The following is an 18,955-nucleotide window of genomic DNA, read 5'->3' on the forward strand; positions in this document are numbered from 1 at the left end:
TAGTGTATGGATATTATACTGTGGCTTAGCGATACACCGTCTGGTGAATTGTAGTATGTGAATATTATACTGTGGCTTAGCGATACACCGTCTGGTGAATTATAGTGTATGAATATTATACTGTGGCTTAGCGATATACCGTCTGGTGAATTGTAGTGTGTGTGAATATAATACTGTGGCTTAGCGATACACGGTCTGGTGAATTGTAGTGTATGGATATTATACTGTGGCTTAGCGATATACCGTCTGGTGAATTGTAGTGTGTGAATATTATAATGTGGCTTAGCGATACACCGTCTGGTGAATTGTAGTGTGTGAATATTATACTGTGGCTTAGCGAAACACCGTCTGGTGAATTGTAGTGTATGAATATTATACTGTGGCTTAGCGATACACGGTCTGGTGAATTGTAGTGTATGGATATTATACTGTGGCTTAGCGATACACCGTCTGGTGAATTGTAGTGTGTGAATATTATACTGTGGCTTAGCGATATACCGTCTGGTGAATTGTAGTGTGTGAATATTATACTGTGGCTTAGCGATATACGGTCTGGTGAATTGTAGTGTGTGGATATAATACTGTGGCTTAGCGAAGTCAAATTAATGAAATTTACGTTTTTAAACGTTTACTATAAATAATTTGGGCAAGACTCCAAAGATTGATAGATCGCGACATTCTGTCGCACTTTTGATCCGTGACAGTCAAATACCAATATTCGATCAGACTAGAATTTTTCAAGAGTTGGCGGTTGGTATAGTTGGCTAACTGCCTTCCCTCTAGTGGATAAATTCAGAATCAGAGACGGCTATGCGAAGCTAGCCTTTTAGTAGCTTTCTGAAACAAATAAACAAGTTTGAAAGTTTGTATCTAATACAAGGCGTAAAACAGATTCAGCAACCTAATAGACATTCTTAAAGCCTTTACTTTTCAGTGTACGGGAAACCATGGCGACACAAAGACTTCTATCTCTTACGTTAGATTGCCTTTTTTTTTTTTAGTTTCAACTATCAACAGAATCAGAATCTATTTTGTATGGTGCAGTAAATACTTCTCTAATTAAGTAGTGCGCGGTCTCTGAAAAAATGTGAGAATTCTTAAGTATGCAACATGTGGTGATAATGACAGTTACACATTTCTCATTAGTTTTTGGTATGAGGAATGCGTTTATATATTTGTTACTTTCAGTTAGAATATTTCCTTAGATTTTTTCGTCTATGGAATGTTTATTTCTCATTTGAAAACTAGCGATGTTACTAAGTTTTTCTCAGAAGTAGTTTTTTGTAATCACTAAGAGAAAGATGGATTTATACGTGCGCACTAATAAATGTAGGAATTTGAATAACTGGTAAAAATTCACTACCTACATTTTATTAGTGACATTATTTTTGCCGCTGAAGCGACGTCTTATTATCAGAAGTAAATGTCAATTTAAAACAACGCAATACGAAAGAAAAATATTTCGCTGACGTGTACGATTATGACTTAGAAAAAAAAATCAACTTTTAATTTCTTTCTTTAAGTACTGTGATTCGCATACATAATAAAACCAGGCTTAAAGCTTTTGGACTAATACGGTTCTGGAATTACTGATTTATTGTTTACGGTTTTTTTATTATTCCGCCCGGATTGTCGTTGAGCTGGCTATTGTTTTTCTTTAAAATTGATACTGAAAATTACTGACAGTAATAAATGAAAAACTTGTTATTGTATAGCATGTACTTTACTCGGAGATTCAAAACAAATATTTGTTTAAGTTAACTCAAAACTTTATTCGATTGCTGTAAGTTTTTATACTGTTTAATTGAATTTCATTTTCACCAATAAGTTTCCGAATTTCTCGCAAAGTTAATCAAGGGCTATCTGAAAATAGCCGTGTCTAATTTTGAATTGATACATTAGAGGGATTGCAACTTCCATAACCAATTCTTTGGCTACAACTGTTTGATAGAATATTGGGATTTGATTGTCACTCTAAAAGTGCAGAACGCGTTTTTGCGGTAGTGGGATGCAAACCACGTAACCTCAGATTCGCATTCAGGTCACGCTAACAACTAGCCCTAGCCAGATCTCATTCTCAACAGAGATACGTTTAAAACTGCTCTAATTCATAATCGACTGAGATAGATTCTTTAATCTGTACAGTTTCATCTTACTATGCTAATAGATATTTTAATAAAGAGAGATTGTGTTAACTTTTCACAAGAGGATGCTTATAGTAAAAAAAAAAATTTTTTTAGAAGAACGTTTTCCAAATGCTTCAAATGCAGTTATTTAAGTACTTGGCGTTTAAACATTTAAAAAAAATCATTAATTTGCCTTCAGAAGGCAAATATTAGGATAGTGTACATTACACATTTTATAACATGTATGTGTCGGCAATTTGGCTTAAGAAGTTACTTGTAAAGAACGCGGCCGATGGTGCGTTATAAGAGTGACAGCCAAATCCCACTATTCGGTCTGAGAATAGAATCCCAAACGTTGACAGTGGGAGAGTTCCTTCCGTCCATTTTATCACTTCAAAATTAAATATGCTTGGACCAGTTGTCTCTCGAGTAGTTTTGCTCAAAATTCACCAAACAAGAAATAATTTATTTACAATAAATACCTTTCTTCTTATTTTATTCAATTAAATAATCCTTTTGTTTGTTTTGTGGAAGGCGGACTAATTATCTATTCTTCATGAAATTATTAATCAAATTATAGCATGCTTTGGATGATTACAATTTCATTGGTCGATATTTATACGAGCATCTGTCAGTAATATTTTTTTTTACAGATCGACAAAAAAAAAGCCTGTAACACTAACAAAACATTATTCCAATACGACAAAATATAAATACTATTCGTTTTTTATTTATGCAAATACATTTTGAGTTAATTTTATGTTAGAAACCGTAATCATTCATTTTTTTCCTTACACATACATGCCTATGTTTTTTCCTTCTTGAAAATGAACTGACTAGGAAAAAAACATGATTAAGTATTACATCTGCTTCTACAAGATATATACATTATTCTCTATAGTTTCTATTTTATCATTTCTCTCATCGTTCTACTATGAACGTTCTCTCCTGCTTTCTGAGAATGTGTCATCGGTTCGATCTTTTTTATATTTATGGTGGATAATAACCTCACCCTAATAAACTTGGCAGGGCTAGAACGAATGGTTTATTTTGACCTTCGGAGGTTTGGAACGCATTAACGAACGATGCTTCGAACCTTACATATCTTAACTTGCATAATTTATTGATGACGTCACCATAACTACTAGTTTGATAGAAAACCCTTTTATTCTACACTTACTTTTATTCTACACTTAATCCGTATAAAATAGTTTAAAAATACGTTATGTAGAACAGAAATTATATGCTTATATCTTAAATTTTCAAAAAAGCACAAACAACGGATCATTTAGTACGACTTATAGAAACTATTATCAGAATGGATGCACTGTCGCCTGCTTTTTCAACCTGGGGAAAGCCTTCGACAGTGTATGTAGGGAACAACAGGTTAAGATTTCAAATGTCTCAGATGAAGCTACCGCGAGGTATTATTCACTGGCTTTCCAACTTCCTAGAAAACAGAAAAATAAGGATTAATGTATCGGAAACCTTTTCAGGATGTTTTATCCCAGAGGCAGGTGTTTTTTGTTCCCAGTTTGCAGATGATGTGACTAAATGGAAGGGGTTCAGACATTCCGGCCACAGCTGTGACGAGTCTAGAACCACGACTTAACCAAATATAAAACTTCTGTAATAGATGAAAATAAAAGTTAATGTTCCAAATTCACAAAATCAAATAAAGCAAGTAAAAAGTCCCCTAAATTTTGTCCCAATGGAACCTTTCTCCAAGTGGTCACATCAGCTAACTTCCTGGGCCTAACTTACGATTCCAAACTCAATTGGATAAAACACGTAAGTAACGTTAGAACCAAATTATGGCAAACAGCCAACTATACACGGCATCTGACTGGCAACAACAGAAAATATACTTAAAATTTACCAATCTTACATACGGCCAATGGTAAGAGCATGCTTGCTCTGCACGGTTAATTATAGCCAAATCACGCATAACAAAACTACAGAGAATTAAAAATTCAATAATCACTAAAGCATACAGAGTTCCAAAAAGCACAAAGTCAACATTTTTACACAACTACGCAAACATCCCCATATTGTCAGATAGACTACTGTATAACAATTTAAACAAAACTTAATTATTTAGTACGCTGGAAAACTTTAATCATACATGATGAACACAAATCTAAACACCTCTCACCATTAAATCTTGTAAGCTCCTTACATCAACTGCCACCTAACACTAAGCAAACCAGAAGCTAGATATTTTATTATTTTTGTTTTTAAAGGTAGTCTAAGTAAAAATAGAATTATCACTATATTTGTGTGTGCAACTATGGGATTGCTTGAAGTATATTTGTGTGTGCAACTATGGGGCTGCTTGAAGTATATTTGTATGTGCAACTATGGGACTGCTTGTAGTATATTTGTATGTGCAACTATGGGAACTGCTTGTAGTATATTTGTATGTGCAACTATGGGGCTGCTTGAAGTATATTTGTATGTGCAACTGTGGGACTGCTTGTAGTATATTTGTATGTGCAACTATGGGGCTGCTTGAAGTATATTTGTATGTGTAACTATGGGACTGCTTGCGGGAATAAGACTTTGCGTTCGATCAAGTGATTAAAAGCGATATAGTTGTTAATAAATAGGAAAAATTCATATTTTCCCATTTAAGGACATGGTGTGAAAAAAGACCACTTCTCTGTACATTAATCCACGAACATTCGTGGCGCGCATGCAACGGCCGCATGTTTTGAAATCGGATTTTCGCTGGTATGAAGAATGGTGAAAACTTATTTCTTCATTAAACAGGAAAGAAGAGGCTCAGTGTGCACCGAATTTCATGACACAATCAGGAAATCTACTCTTTCCTGGTAGACACTCCAAGGCCTTAGATTAACCTTCTAATTGCAAATAGTAGGCTAAAAAATAAAAAAAAAACTGATCAGGATAGTACAGTTATCTAAACCAGTTTAACTGTAATGAGAACATAATAATTTTGTTTGCAGACACAGTCCTCTAAAATTGTTCAGTAGTTGCACAGTATCAGAACAATGTCTCAAGCGATTCTTCACAAACATTGATTTTATAATCATTTATTCTTAAATACTGAAATGAGATGAATTCAACATTTATGGCTACCACAATACATTCTTATCTGTACATACAAAAAGATATGTTAATTTTATTAGTGTGATTTTGCTATAACTCCTTCTGATACTCTAACCTTTTCCTCAAGATCCAATGGCTCAACTGTTTGCAAAGTTTTCTGTGCAAAGGAAAAACACGGTAAAAATTAAAGAATCGGTTTTATTGACTTCGTCTGAAATAAACAAGTATTGTTTTGATACTTTTCATTGGCTTTTACAGATGTATATTCCTTATAAGTAAAGTCAAAGTAGGTGTACACGACTAGAAAACGTATTGAAGCGTTTTTCTTCACGCAACACAAACAACATTAGCAATATAAAGAATTTTACCAAAACATCTTGTGATCCACTCACAAACACCTTTCTTGGCACTAAGTAACTATGACCTTGCAATAGCTTGAAAGTATTCGATTCATTATCCAGCTGTCTTTGGCATTTGTTTTTATTATTATTAAAGAAAGAGGGAGATGAAAAAGTATGGTTGGAATAGCTGTATTATTCAACAGTCGTCTTCCAATTTCGAATTGTGATTATTCAAGATGTACAGGCTGATGTAGTTGATGCTGTGGTTGATTGATCTGCTCCGGGAATAATAATTAAGCGTGCTTTCTGGTTCGTCATTTTATCTGAAAATAGTAACATTAGTTCAAGTAAAAATAAATAATAAATAATTTGTGTTTAAATAAACATATAAATGGTATTGTGTTATTAATCCTTCTCCTAAAGTACTGGCTCATAAAATTGATAAAATTTACATTTTACCAACTATTCTAGTTCACACCATAACAGTTGTTTTGTTATTCGTGCAATTTGATAATATAATTGGCGTCTCAACCATTATTGTATCTGTAGTATCCCAACCGACCTGATAATCTTTGGTATTGGGCAAAAGGCCTCGTTGGCACTAGATATAGTGTGGTTGACATATTGTCACTCATTCTTCTTTACTATCACTCTTAAATTCTTGGAAATACATAGGTCCGTATATTAATTATCATATGGTGTTTGGACTGAACATAGCTCTGGCTACACTTCGTGATACTTCGCCTACACAATTAGTATACTCTTAGAATATTTGTGTTAAATGAATATCATGATATGGTTACATTTTTAGACGTTAAAATAAAATAAAAAGATTACCCGAATAGCGCCATTTACAAATAAATTATATTTTTTTACACTACACATTTTACATTTCCTTCTACTACTGATCAACTGTTGGCTGTGCATAACTTGCAAAGTTGAATAGTTCGAACAAACATTTTTTCGTTGAATCTTACAAATTCAAATATTTTTTCTATCTTGATCATTTTTCCCGCTTTTAAATCCCCTTTTCAAACTCTTATATGCACAACAACACCCTGACATATTCTGACCTTTACTTCCTGACTTATAAAACGCTATAAAGTTAAAATATCGTTTTAGCAAGAATGGGAAAAAAATGTGTCACGTGACTATATTTTATCCAGTTATAATGAGCCCGACAAGATGGTTCTGATCTGATCTTTCAAAGGATTACAGTCAGTTGAAGATTCGACACCTGTACTACCAAATCTGCCGAAAACGTTTTAAAACAATAACCATATTTATCAGCAATTATTTGTATAGGATATAAAATTTTAAACATGGATAAACGCTATAATAACTTATATCTAAAGCCACCAATTTCCTAAAAACAAGCTGTTAAACATATTAGCACATTCATATGTCTAACGGTTCTTCAAAAATTTTCATACAGAAACATGTTATTGTAACGTTTTGACCTCGGATTCATTAAGCCGGTTTGAGGCAGCAAATTGTTACGCCTTATACATGTTGATATAAATATATATATATATTTCAAACGTCATATGTTACTTTAAGCAGAATTGTGTTCAGTTCAAGAAACAAAAATTCTTATATGTATTTGGATGCAACCCCAAACGTCCCCCAGAGGGACAGCGATAAGTCTACGGACATACAACGCTAAAATCCGGGATTTAATTCCCCGCGGTAAACACAACAGATAGCCCAATGTGGCTTTGCTATAGAAACAAACAAAAGAAATCGTAGAACGTCCACCAATTCTTCATCACTATTCCTATTAGAAAATAGTTTTAACAGAAACTTGAAATACGGTTTACAGAAGTAATTAGAAAGAAAGTCTGTAACAGATAGAACTAACAGCGTTTATATGAAGTACAAAGTTATTGAAACGTTAAAAAAAGTAGATAAATAAAGTGCTTGAATACAGACGAAATATTATGAAGAAAGGCAACATTTATTGCTTGTGGTGCTATCCATTGCACATATATGGTTAATTTTTTGTCAAAGTAAGTTTTGTTCGGGTCAGTGTGTCGAGAGGTGACAGTACCAATACCCTGCTGTTGTTTTTTTTAGTAACATTGGAGTATCAATAGCAGTTTTGTATTTCTGTCTTCTAGAGATCATGTGTGGCCTAGTGTTAACGTGCCCAGTATGTGATCTTAAAATTTATATTTCGCGTTCCCTTGCCGCAAAAAACGCGCTCCGCACCTTCTAACCGTGGGTGTGCTATAAGAGTGACAGTTAAATCTCACTATTAGGTCAGACAAGAGTTGGCGGTGGATACTGTTGACTAGCTCCCTTCCCGTTAATCTGTCAGTTCAAAATTGTGGTTAAGTATGCAAGATAGCCTTTGTGTAAGTAGCTTTTCGTGAAAATTCTAAATTCAACAACATTTTCTGTCTTTTAGACAAATAATTTATTGCTATACACATTGAAAGAGCAGCAATGAAGAACACTCACTGTATAAGTGTATCTATACACATATATGAAGTAATTCTGTTCACTTGTAACGAACATTTACCCTCAAAGCATGCTTAACTGCCTTAGCAGCATCTTTGCGTTGAAAGACATTAATTGCAGTACAAAGCTGCTGGAGTTAGCAGCTATTTGCTCGGCATCTGTTTTAGTGAACTGACATTACTTCTGTTAATCAATCATAATTTATTTACAGGGTTGTCGCTGATTGAGCTATACATATGAGAGAGCGGAAACTGTGTAAAGTCTCCACGAAAGGATTAATAGAACACATGCATCTGAAATCTCATTAGCCATTGCTTTGTTGTAACTAAGTTATGTATAGCTATATGCGTATCTTAAAAGGACTTAACTTGCTGTTTACTCGTATATAACAAATAATCCGATAACTTTTTTATTCTATTCACTAGCTTTTATTAACACCTACATGAACAAATATTGTCAAATAGCTTGTACTGAAAACGTATGCCTTTATAAATTCCTGTTGTCGCATGCTCTATGAGGATTTATACTTTGTTTTTTTAGCAAAAATAATGTAAATGGTTTTACCAGTTTACCCTTAGGATACGGAGGGTCGGCTATACATTCAGTATTATGGGCGAACACTGGAGATGAAGAATATAATATACTTAACATTAGATGTGGGGCCAACAAAGGAAAATGAATAACAATTACGATAAATGCTAGGGTGGACATTGGAGATGAAAGACGCATACGTTAAATAAGGGAAATTAAGAGCACGTAAGTTTAGTGTGGGAGATGAAAAGTACTTACGTTAAACATGGGGAGAAGATGTAAAACGCATATGTTAAGTATGAGAAATGAAGAGTATGCAGGTTTGGTACGAGAGATGAAAAGTACTTACGTTAGCTTCAGAACTCAGTATCTTAGTATTGTTAACTGCAGAACTCCTGTATCTTAGTATTGTTACTCTTACATCTGTTTATCAGTTAGTTAAGAGTTAAAACTTTTTATATTTTAATACTGGATATAAAAACAGTGTGTGTGAATGCATAAGATGTTCTGGTGAAAACAGGGAAAAAATAATAATAATATATATATATATATACTGTCACAGTCCATAACTTTTTTCATTTATTGGCATGTAGACTCTTTAAATTGGCATTATTATTTTTTACTTTTAATAAACAAATAAACACACAAAGTCACTGTTCTTCTTGATGAAGAATATTCAAACCAAGATAAGGATTTTTACGATCCCAAAGGAGTAAGTAAAAATTCGAAATGTGTAATAACTGAAGCGTGTAACGTTCTTAAATGTACACAGGCGTGCAAGCAATGAACACGTTGCTTCAGGCGGTTTAACATTTAACTTTGCTTCGTTTGGTAAAAAACAAAGGTAAAACTTAGCCCAACACTTGTGTGTGTGTGTCCTTTTTTCTGATATGAAAGAGAGTTGATTTACTTAAACATACAGAGCACCGTAGTCTCTTAGCTTTTCTTTCACTTAGCGCAACTCCCCGGTGAGACAACGGTAAGTCTTTGGACTTACAACGCTGAAATCCGGGGCTCGATTCACCCTCTGTGGACGACACAGCAAATAGCCTAATGTGGCTCTGCTAAAAACAACAAAAAAACATTCTCTGCCTATAACTTGTTTTAATTTCAATAGATCATTAAGAGAAAAGTCCTGTTTTAGTTAATACAATGTGAGTTTTAGTTGTGTTTTAATACAAGGTGAATTTCATTTGGGAAAACACGGTCTTAAAACGCTGTAGCTGATTCTTTGTTTGTTTGTTGTTGTTTTTTTGTCTTATGCCCAAAAATCACTCAACTGTTATTCCTATCTCAGCTGTATTCGAAGGATATAATGGTGAATTATATAAAATGTGTTAATATTTTGGAAGAAATTCAGTGTTACTGTTGTCAAAGTGTTTTGATGTTGTTTAGTACAATATGTAAGATTTTCTTCATTATCACAGCCGTAAATCGTCTTGCAACAGACATTAAACTTTTACTTTAGCCGAGTTTTATATATATATATATAAACTGCCGTAACAACAAATGGATTTTTTGTTACTTAACAAGATTGTTATAACCTTTGTTTTAACTTTGATTTTTTGATGACTTCTCATAACTGTTGTGTCCTCTTTACTAATAATAGTCTTGCAAGAAAACTATTAAATTCTGGTCGTTCATTAAACATCCTACGTGAAGTTTGTACATAACTGTAATCACAACTCACCACAGTTAGCACCACAACAAAGAGAAGTCGAAGAATATTCCGTTTTTTACCAATAAAACATGGTTTGGTCCTGAATGGTCATTTTAAAGCTTAATATACAAACTAGGTGTATATACATTGTATGCAGTTAGGAATAAATCAATAATTCACATTCAGTACTTTTAAAAACGTGGTGGAGACTTTAATATTTAGATAGATATAGAAACTGAATATATCGTGATTACAGATGGTGGAGTAGAAACGGAATGTTTTTGGAGTGATAAAAAGTAAAAATTAATCACATTAATAATAAATATTAACTTCCGATCAGAGCAAGCTACCTACTTAGGACGAAACTAAAAATCAACCTGGCAACAAGTAGAGCTGATATACATTCCGTAAGTTATTACTTATAAAGATTTACATGCATTGTTTCATCACTTGGTTGCTCTTGCTGATAACGACATTTTCAGCCGTAATCCCAATAATATTTCACAAGGCTTAGGACATTTAGTTAGTCCTACATACATATACTAAGCTAACAATACAAAATAAAAGTTATAAGAAAAGTATAATAACAAAAAAAAAAATGAAAAGTAGTGCCATTCGGTGTAGAAAATTAAAAGTTATAACCAATTCTGCTAGTGAAATTTACAATAAATAAATAATGTAGTGTACTTAGGAAGCACAGAAACACTAACTGTCAGTTTGATCTGCTGTCGTAGCAGTAAATTTCTTTGAAAAATATAACCTAGTATGTCTGATTCTTCTCGAGTTCTCCCTAACACCTCTTTTGACCAACGAAAATTCATTATGTCACTCTTTCTGTCTAAGGCTAGAAAAAAAAAATAATATCTGTGACACATTTATTACAACAGGTGTCACTGTTTAAATTATGTCGAGCTAGTAGCAGTAATATTCCTTTAGTATAACTAAAAAGTAATGTTTATGAAGATACAAAATAAGAAAATGATACATAAAACATCCATAAAAATATAACAATGTTAACTGTAATAATAAGAAAACAACATGCTACACGTACTATGTGGTGTGACTAAAACTATCACTCTTAACAACATGCTACACGTACTATGTGGTGTGACTAAAACTATCACTCTTAACAACATGCTACACGTACTATGTGGTGTGACTAAAACTATCACTTTTAACAACATGCTACACGTACTATGTGGTGTGACTAAAACTATCACTCTTACTTTAACTGATCTCAGAAACTTAAAAAAAACGCATAGTGTGGCTACAAGAAGTAATAAATAACGTTAAATATTATGTAAAGGCCGAAAAGTTAACACAATAAGCTTCTCGAAAGTTCGATAAAAATAATAAGACTTAAAATTGGAAGGTACAACACTCGTTAACATGGCAAAGAAGGTAATTATAAAATAATAATTTAACAACACTACCATACAATGTTCATCTGAACTGTTATATAGCTAGTATTAACTGTAATAATATTATCTTAAATTAACGGGAGATATAAACCAGTGGTAATCACTACACCTAATCGGTTCACTGTTACTCTAAACAATATCTAAAAAAATTATAATGTAGATGCGAAATTTTTGAAAGGTCGTAAAACTCTACAAAACTTCAACAATAATTTGTTCCAAGAATATTGTTGAATTACGTACAGGCTTGAATTAATTTTATATTTAAAATGCGCAATGATAAACATCGTTTGTGTAAAATGAAAGTGAGTTTACTAGCTCGTTCCACAAGATCTTGTAATGCTGAACAAATTATATTGTATCTAATACGTTGAGAATACGAAATATCGTAAGATAACTGATTTGGAATATTGGTTTGTAAGAACGAAACGCTTATAACTTCAAGGCTAAAAGTGTCCATTCTATTAAAAACTTTAAATCGGTAGATTAAAGATTTGATATCTAGATCCAGACATCGTGCTTTGTTATTGGTGATAGAACTTTTTTCTAGGCTTAGCTCCGGCGGATAAATTTGTTTGGCTGTGTCTAGAAAACCTTAATAATTTGGTATAACAACATCAGGTATATATATATCTACAGGGGCAACTGATGTGCAAAAATAAACACAATCTTCAACTTGTGGGCTGAAAGATTATCTAGCCAATTTGCACAAATGTTTTGTCAATTGAAAAATACAAGGCCGGCTTGAATTCGTTTAATTTGAAACGGCCCTGCATGGCCAGGTGGTTAGGGCGCTCGACCCCCAATTTGAGGATCGCGGGTTCGAATCCCCGTCATACCAAACATGCTCACCCCTAATTTATGATAAAGTTTGGTTTGTTTTGAATTTCACGCAAAGCTACACGAGGGCTGTCTGGACTAGCTGTCTCTAATTTAGCAGTGAAAGACTAGAGGGAAGGCAGCTAGTCATCACCACCCACCGCCAACTCTTGGGCTACTCTTTTACCAACGAATAGTGGGAGTGACCGTCACAATATAACGCCCTCACGGCTGAAAGGGTGAGCACGTTTCATGGTATGGGGATTCGAACCTGCGACTCACAGGTTACGAGTCGAACGCTCTAACCACCTGGCCATGCCTGGCCGTTAAAATTGTTAATGAAACTACTCAGTAGGAAGACTAGTATAAAGATTATTGAAACCAGAAGTTTCTATATCTATAATTTCAAAGATTTTAATTTCCTCTTTAGATTGATTTTGATTTTACTTTCTTCTCCAAGACCTCGAATTCCGTTAGTTACAACAATATTAGAAGTTGAAAAATATGGAAGTTAGAAGCTGTAAATAAAAATCAAAACAATGCTTGGAAATGAAATATTTGCAGCTCACCATAGCAAAGCCTTGTAAATCTGTTGCTTGAAGTTAATTTGCATAAAACAGTGTAGAAATTTCCCAATGGCCTTGTCTTCCCGTTGTCGAAATTAATATGTATGCACTAATAAAGTAGAGTTTGATACTAATGAGGCGTTCATTAATGGACCGACCACGTTTTGTTAATCGTGACTTGAGTTCTGATTACATACAAGTCCCTTTAATGTGTATATTTCTCAGTTATTTAAGCAAATATCTCATGCGAATGCATGGTTAACACGTCTATGTTAATTGCTGCCAATGCATGGTTAACACGTCTTGAATTTCACCTAAAGCTTCTTGAGGGTTATCTGCACTAGCCGTCCCTAATTTAGCAGTGATAGATTAGAGGGAAGACAGCTAGTCAACACCACCCACCGCCAACTCTTTGGCTACTCTTTTGCCAACGAATAGTGGGATTGACTATCACAATATAACACCCCCTTGGCTGAAAAGGCGAGCATTTTCGGTGACGGAAATTTGAACCCGCGACCCTCAGATTGCGAGTGCCTTAACCACCAGACCCAGCTGCCAATCCAAAGTGCTTATCAAAATATAGGCCTATATCAAGAAACATTTCTCAACAAAACAATTTTAGTACCATAATTAGGTTAGTGGTTCTCAAACTTTTTATACTTGACTCCCGCGCCCATTAACACGCCCGCACATACACCAGTAAGAAAAAAGTACAATATACCACATTTACTAAATTCTAAAATTTGTAGTGCACCGCGGATTCAAACGGATATCCATGTAAATTTAAGGTAATGTAAATTTTATGTGATACCTTCCTTGCTTGTCAGTAAAGATGTGTGTTTTTATTTTATTTTCGTGAATTTTCTCATCCACCTACAGTGTTAACTTTCGTGCCTGTTAGAGCGATGAAATTCGTACCCAGTCTTTAGTTATATCCGTTTATTTCGTAAATTCGCACAAAGCTACAGAAGGACTACCTGCGTTAGTCGTCCCTAAATTTCAACAGATAAACTAGATGAAAGGCACAACGTCACTTACTCCCGGCTCTTGAGCTACTCTAATCGAATACTGGAATTTGACCATCATTTTCAAACAACCAATGGCCCCCAAGTACGGAGCTTGTTTTTATGACAACAGGACACGAACCATGAACTCTCAGATTCATGTCTGTCACTCTCTAATCACTAGCCCAAGCCTGGCACTTTTCAGGTGTGACGTTTGCTTATTATATGTGGACATATCAAAGGTATTTTATTGGTTTAAACGTTCATTAAAAAAGCATTATTTTGATGTTATTCTCTGTATACGTACTAGAGTTTGTAGCCTACATGCTAAGCCTTTTAAGATAACAAAGATAAAGCATGGCCACTAAACATTTATTATCTTTTTAGGCGGACGCATTGACTTTAGAACCATCCAACGTCGCCAGCTGTGTTTCAAAAGGCAAATCTGAGGTGAGTGGATCATTTCTAGCGATTTTGTTTTTTACTTTGAGTGGTTTTTTTAGGGATTATTTTGTGTTTTACATAAGGTGTTGGGCGATTCTTTTTAAAAACTTTATTTTAAATTATGTGGTTTACGTTGAGTGAATCGTTTTAGAGACTATTTTCTGTGTTTGACGTGCTGAAATCCTTTTTACATAAGTCACAATCTGGATGTTAAACACAGATTACAATGCGAGTTCTTTCTGCACCATCTGATCTACACACATTCTAATATGTGTTTTACATACACCATCCGATCTACACACATTCTAATATGTGTTTTACATACACCATCCGATCTACACACATTCTAATCTGTGTTTTACATACACCATCCGATCTACACACATTCTAATATGTGTTTTACATACACCATCCGATCTACACACATTCTAATATGTGTTTTACATACACCATCCGATCTACACACATTCTAATCTGTGTTTTAAATACATCATCCGTTTTGAAAACATTCTAATCTATGTTTTACATACACCACCCGTTTTTTCAAACATTCTGATCTGTGTGTTACATGCAGCACCCGTTCTACATACATTGTAATCTGTGTTTTACAAACAGCGTCCATTCTAAGAACATTCTAATGTGTGTTTTACATACAGCGTTCATTCTAAAATCATTCTAATATGTGTTTTACATACATCGTCCATTCTACGAGCATTCTAATCTGTGTTTTGCATACAGCATCCGATCTACACACATTCTAATCTGTGTTCTACATACACCATCCGATCTACACACATTCTAATCTGTGTTTTAAATACATCATCCGTTTTGAAAACATTCTAATCTGTGTTTTACATTCAGCACCCGTTATACATACATTGTAATTAGTGTTTTACAAACAGCGTCCATTCTAAGAACATTCTAATATGTGTTTTACATACAGCGTCCATTCTACAGATATTCTAATCTGTGTTGTGCATACAGCACCCTTTCTACGGATATTGTAATATATGGTTACACCGAACGAATACGTTTTAAGGTTATATTCATTTTCTTTACTCTCAGTATATATATATTTTTTCTTTTATAGGCTATGTTTTGTGATTTACAATAAATAATTATTTTTTTAAAGAATCAATATTTCATGATTTCTAAAAATAATAGTAATTGTAATTGTTACTGCAACTTTATTTATTTCTCTGTTTATTTCTTCTCCATTCTCTAATATTTGTTTTTCAAAACACATGAACCTGTGGATCCTATTACATTTCACCGTTAACTGAACATTTCATATTTCTATGGTTTTTACATTCAATTTCGAATACTTCCATCTGGATCATTCAGGAAGCCTTTCTATAGACATTGTAATCTATGGTTCACATACAATAATCCTTTCTAAAGATAAAGTTCAATTGAAACCAGTGTGAGACTCGGGGAAACGCCATTCTTCATACTTTATATCTGTTATCTTTCTAGAAGAATAGTTTTGAAAGTTTTGAAGTTGGCTATTTGATTTCTGAAATGGGTAACCCTATTACAGTCCACTCACTCTTTTATGTAGGTGTTTAACACTGGTTGAAACTTTTTAAATTATTCAGGTATCCTTTAGAAGAGTAGAACATGTTTGTATCCTCATTTGAGGCTTCGATTTCTCGAAAGCGAATAAGATGTTCATTCGTGTACTTGTGTGTGTGTATTTGTATATAATCCTTAAAGGAAATACACTATAACGTAAGATAAAAGATCTTGTAATACTAGACTTGCGCTGATTGATTGTATTTTTCACGCTGGTTTCATAGCAAGTTTTCCAACAAAGCAGACTCAGAATTGTTCAGTCAGTTGGATTTTTTTTTCTGCTAATTTTCTTAAATTAATCACCAGTCCTTGGTCGCCGGTTTCCCGAAATGTGTTATAATAATGAAAAGTCAAAATAATCCCATAGTAATATGTTACGTGAGTTGACAGCAGATACATAAAAAGGGAATCCCTACAGAAATATAAGCATGTCAGTTCGAAGTAAGATAAAAAAAAAGTTTAGACAACTTGCTGTGCTCTATTTTCTCCTCTCTCTCTCTGTCTTTTTTTTTTTGAACATCATTGCGATGGTATCTCGTTCAGGGAAAAAACCCGTCGCCCTTTTAGCCATGGGGGCATTATAATGTGACGGTCAGTCCCACTATTCGTTGGTAAAGAGAAGCCCAAGAGTGGCGGTGGGTGGCGTTGAGTAGCTGCCATCCCTCTAATTTATCACTTCAAGATTACCGACGGGTAACGCAAATAGACCCCGAGTAGCTTTGCGCAAAACCCAGAAAACAAACAAGACTTTCAGGAATATTTGAATTCGTCACCATATTCTGGTTGTATTAGAAATGAATCTTAATAGGGAATTATTTCTTCTCAGGAAAACTGGAATCCGTCACATTATTATGGTTGTATTAGAGATGAATCTTAATAGGGAATTATTTCTTCTCATGAATATTTGAATTCGCCACATTATTATGGTTGTATTAGAAATGAATCTTAATAGGGAATTATTCCTCCTCAGGAATATTTGAATTCGTCACATTATTATGGTTGTATTAGAAATGAATCTTAATAGGGAATCATTTCTTCTCAGGAAAACTGGAATCCGTCACATTATTATGGTTGTATAAAGATGAATCTTAATAGGGAATTATTCCTCCTCATTTGCTGCTGTTATTGTACTTATTCCCACAGTAAATGTAGACGCATTTTAAAAAGTATAAATCATTCTTGTGTTTAGAAAAATTACAAATGAGATAAGTTTTCGCACCGTGTACAATATAAATCTCTCCGATTCTGAGTAGAAATTGAAATGACTGCTTATAGGTTACTGTGTTTTTAAGGCTCTTCGATGTTCAAATATAAGTATTAATATTCGTTTTTATAGCCTGGTGTCAAGATCGTTCAGGAGGAAACCGATAGTGTTAATTTTAAGTTTATGTTTTTGTTTTTTTGCGTTAACGTTTTTTTTATAGTTTATTTTATATAGTTTATACAAGATATTAGTTGGAACTTTGTTTTAATCTTTCTCATTTCCCAGCGTCTTGAAAATCAATATTTCTATCTCCAGTTTGATCTCTTGGGATCAAGTCACGCATTATTAAGTCCTTTTAAAAACGAATGCCATTCCAGTGACTCAACTATAAGCCTGAGGGCTTATGACGTTAAAAATCGGGGTTTGAATGTCCATTGTGTAGCTTTGTTCTTAAAAACAAAACAAACAATAAAAATAAATTTTTGTATTTAATTTTTGGTTTTATGTATTTCTAATTTTGAGAGTGTAGATCTGGCTGTGGTATCTTGTTGAACTGTCCTGAATTCGCGTCTTGTTTTGCCACAATATATATATATATATATATAAATCGATTTCTGCACTTTAGGGCCATGGGTGCGTTATGAGAGTTACGGTCAAATCCCATTGTTCGATTAGAGTGGGCTATAGGTTCTGTTAACTATCTGTGTTCGCTCTAGTCTATCAAAAGTTAGGAAGGGATAGCATCGATAGCTCTACTTGTTTAGCACAAACCAAACCTTTGTGAATGAGAAGGTTTAAATGTTTATGTATGAATTTCAGAGAAGAAAGAGACGGCGTACATAGCCTTGATATATTGTTTGGTTCACTGTTTATGTATAAATTTCAGTGAAGAAAAAGGCGGTTTACAGGCTTAATCTATTGTTTGGTTCATTATGCCCATTGCAGCAGACTAGTTTCAACGAATTTACGGCTCATTAGCGCTGCTTGGAAGAGTTAATTACATACATAAAGAAAGCCTCATATAGTGGTGGAATGACAGCATTTTGTTTGGTTTTCATATATAGTTCTTTACTCAACAGATAATAACCTAAAAGTATTTTAGGTTAAGAGTAGTGGTGAATAAAGAATTAATCATCAAAACCAAGATTAATTGAAGGTAACCGTATAACCTTATAGTAGTCCTATTGATTATTGTTTCCTGTTTTCTCCCTATTTGAATTATTCAGATATTAAGGTTTCTGTATCCTGCATTGTTCTTTTTTATTTCAGTCAGAGGCAGCCTTAGAGGTAGGTTGGGGGGGGGGAGGCCAGGAGAAGGGGAGGGAGCGGTGGAATAGTGGAAATAATGACGTTTTCCATGTTACTGTGTTAATGTGCCAAATGTGTAATAAAGTTTTCCAACCGTCTCTAAACTTTTTGGATTGCAGTTTTGCTGATTAATGAAATGCGGTGACTTTGAAAGTCATGCTTATATAACTTTAAAGTTTAAAGCTATATCAGCCAGTATGTGTTCTAATTGAATAAACAGAATGGTCTATTCTTTCACTGGGGTGTGTGTCTGTGAGCCAGACTAGATTCGGAGAATTCCATTCCTCATTAGTGACCCTGGACACTACCACCAATGAAATATCGGACCAACATAAGCCTTTATAGTAGTGAGGTATCGAAAACTGAACTGGTGTATTTAAGTGTCGGCTAACAATACGAAGAATTAAATTGTACCGAAATGTTA

General features: G+C 34.0%; 1 pseudogene; it reads left to right on the plus strand.

The window, feature by feature from the left end:
* The window catches only part of LOC106458662, an 87,512-nt pseudogene that overhangs the window by 44,902 nt on the left and 23,655 nt on the right, over positions 1–18,955 (plus strand).

Source organism: Limulus polyphemus, unplaced genomic scaffold (genome assembly GCF_000517525.1).
Source record: "Limulus polyphemus unplaced genomic scaffold, Limulus_polyphemus-2.1.2 Scaffold498, whole genome shotgun sequence".
NCBI classification, from domain to species: domain Eukaryota; kingdom Metazoa; phylum Arthropoda; class Merostomata; order Xiphosura; family Limulidae; genus Limulus; species Limulus polyphemus.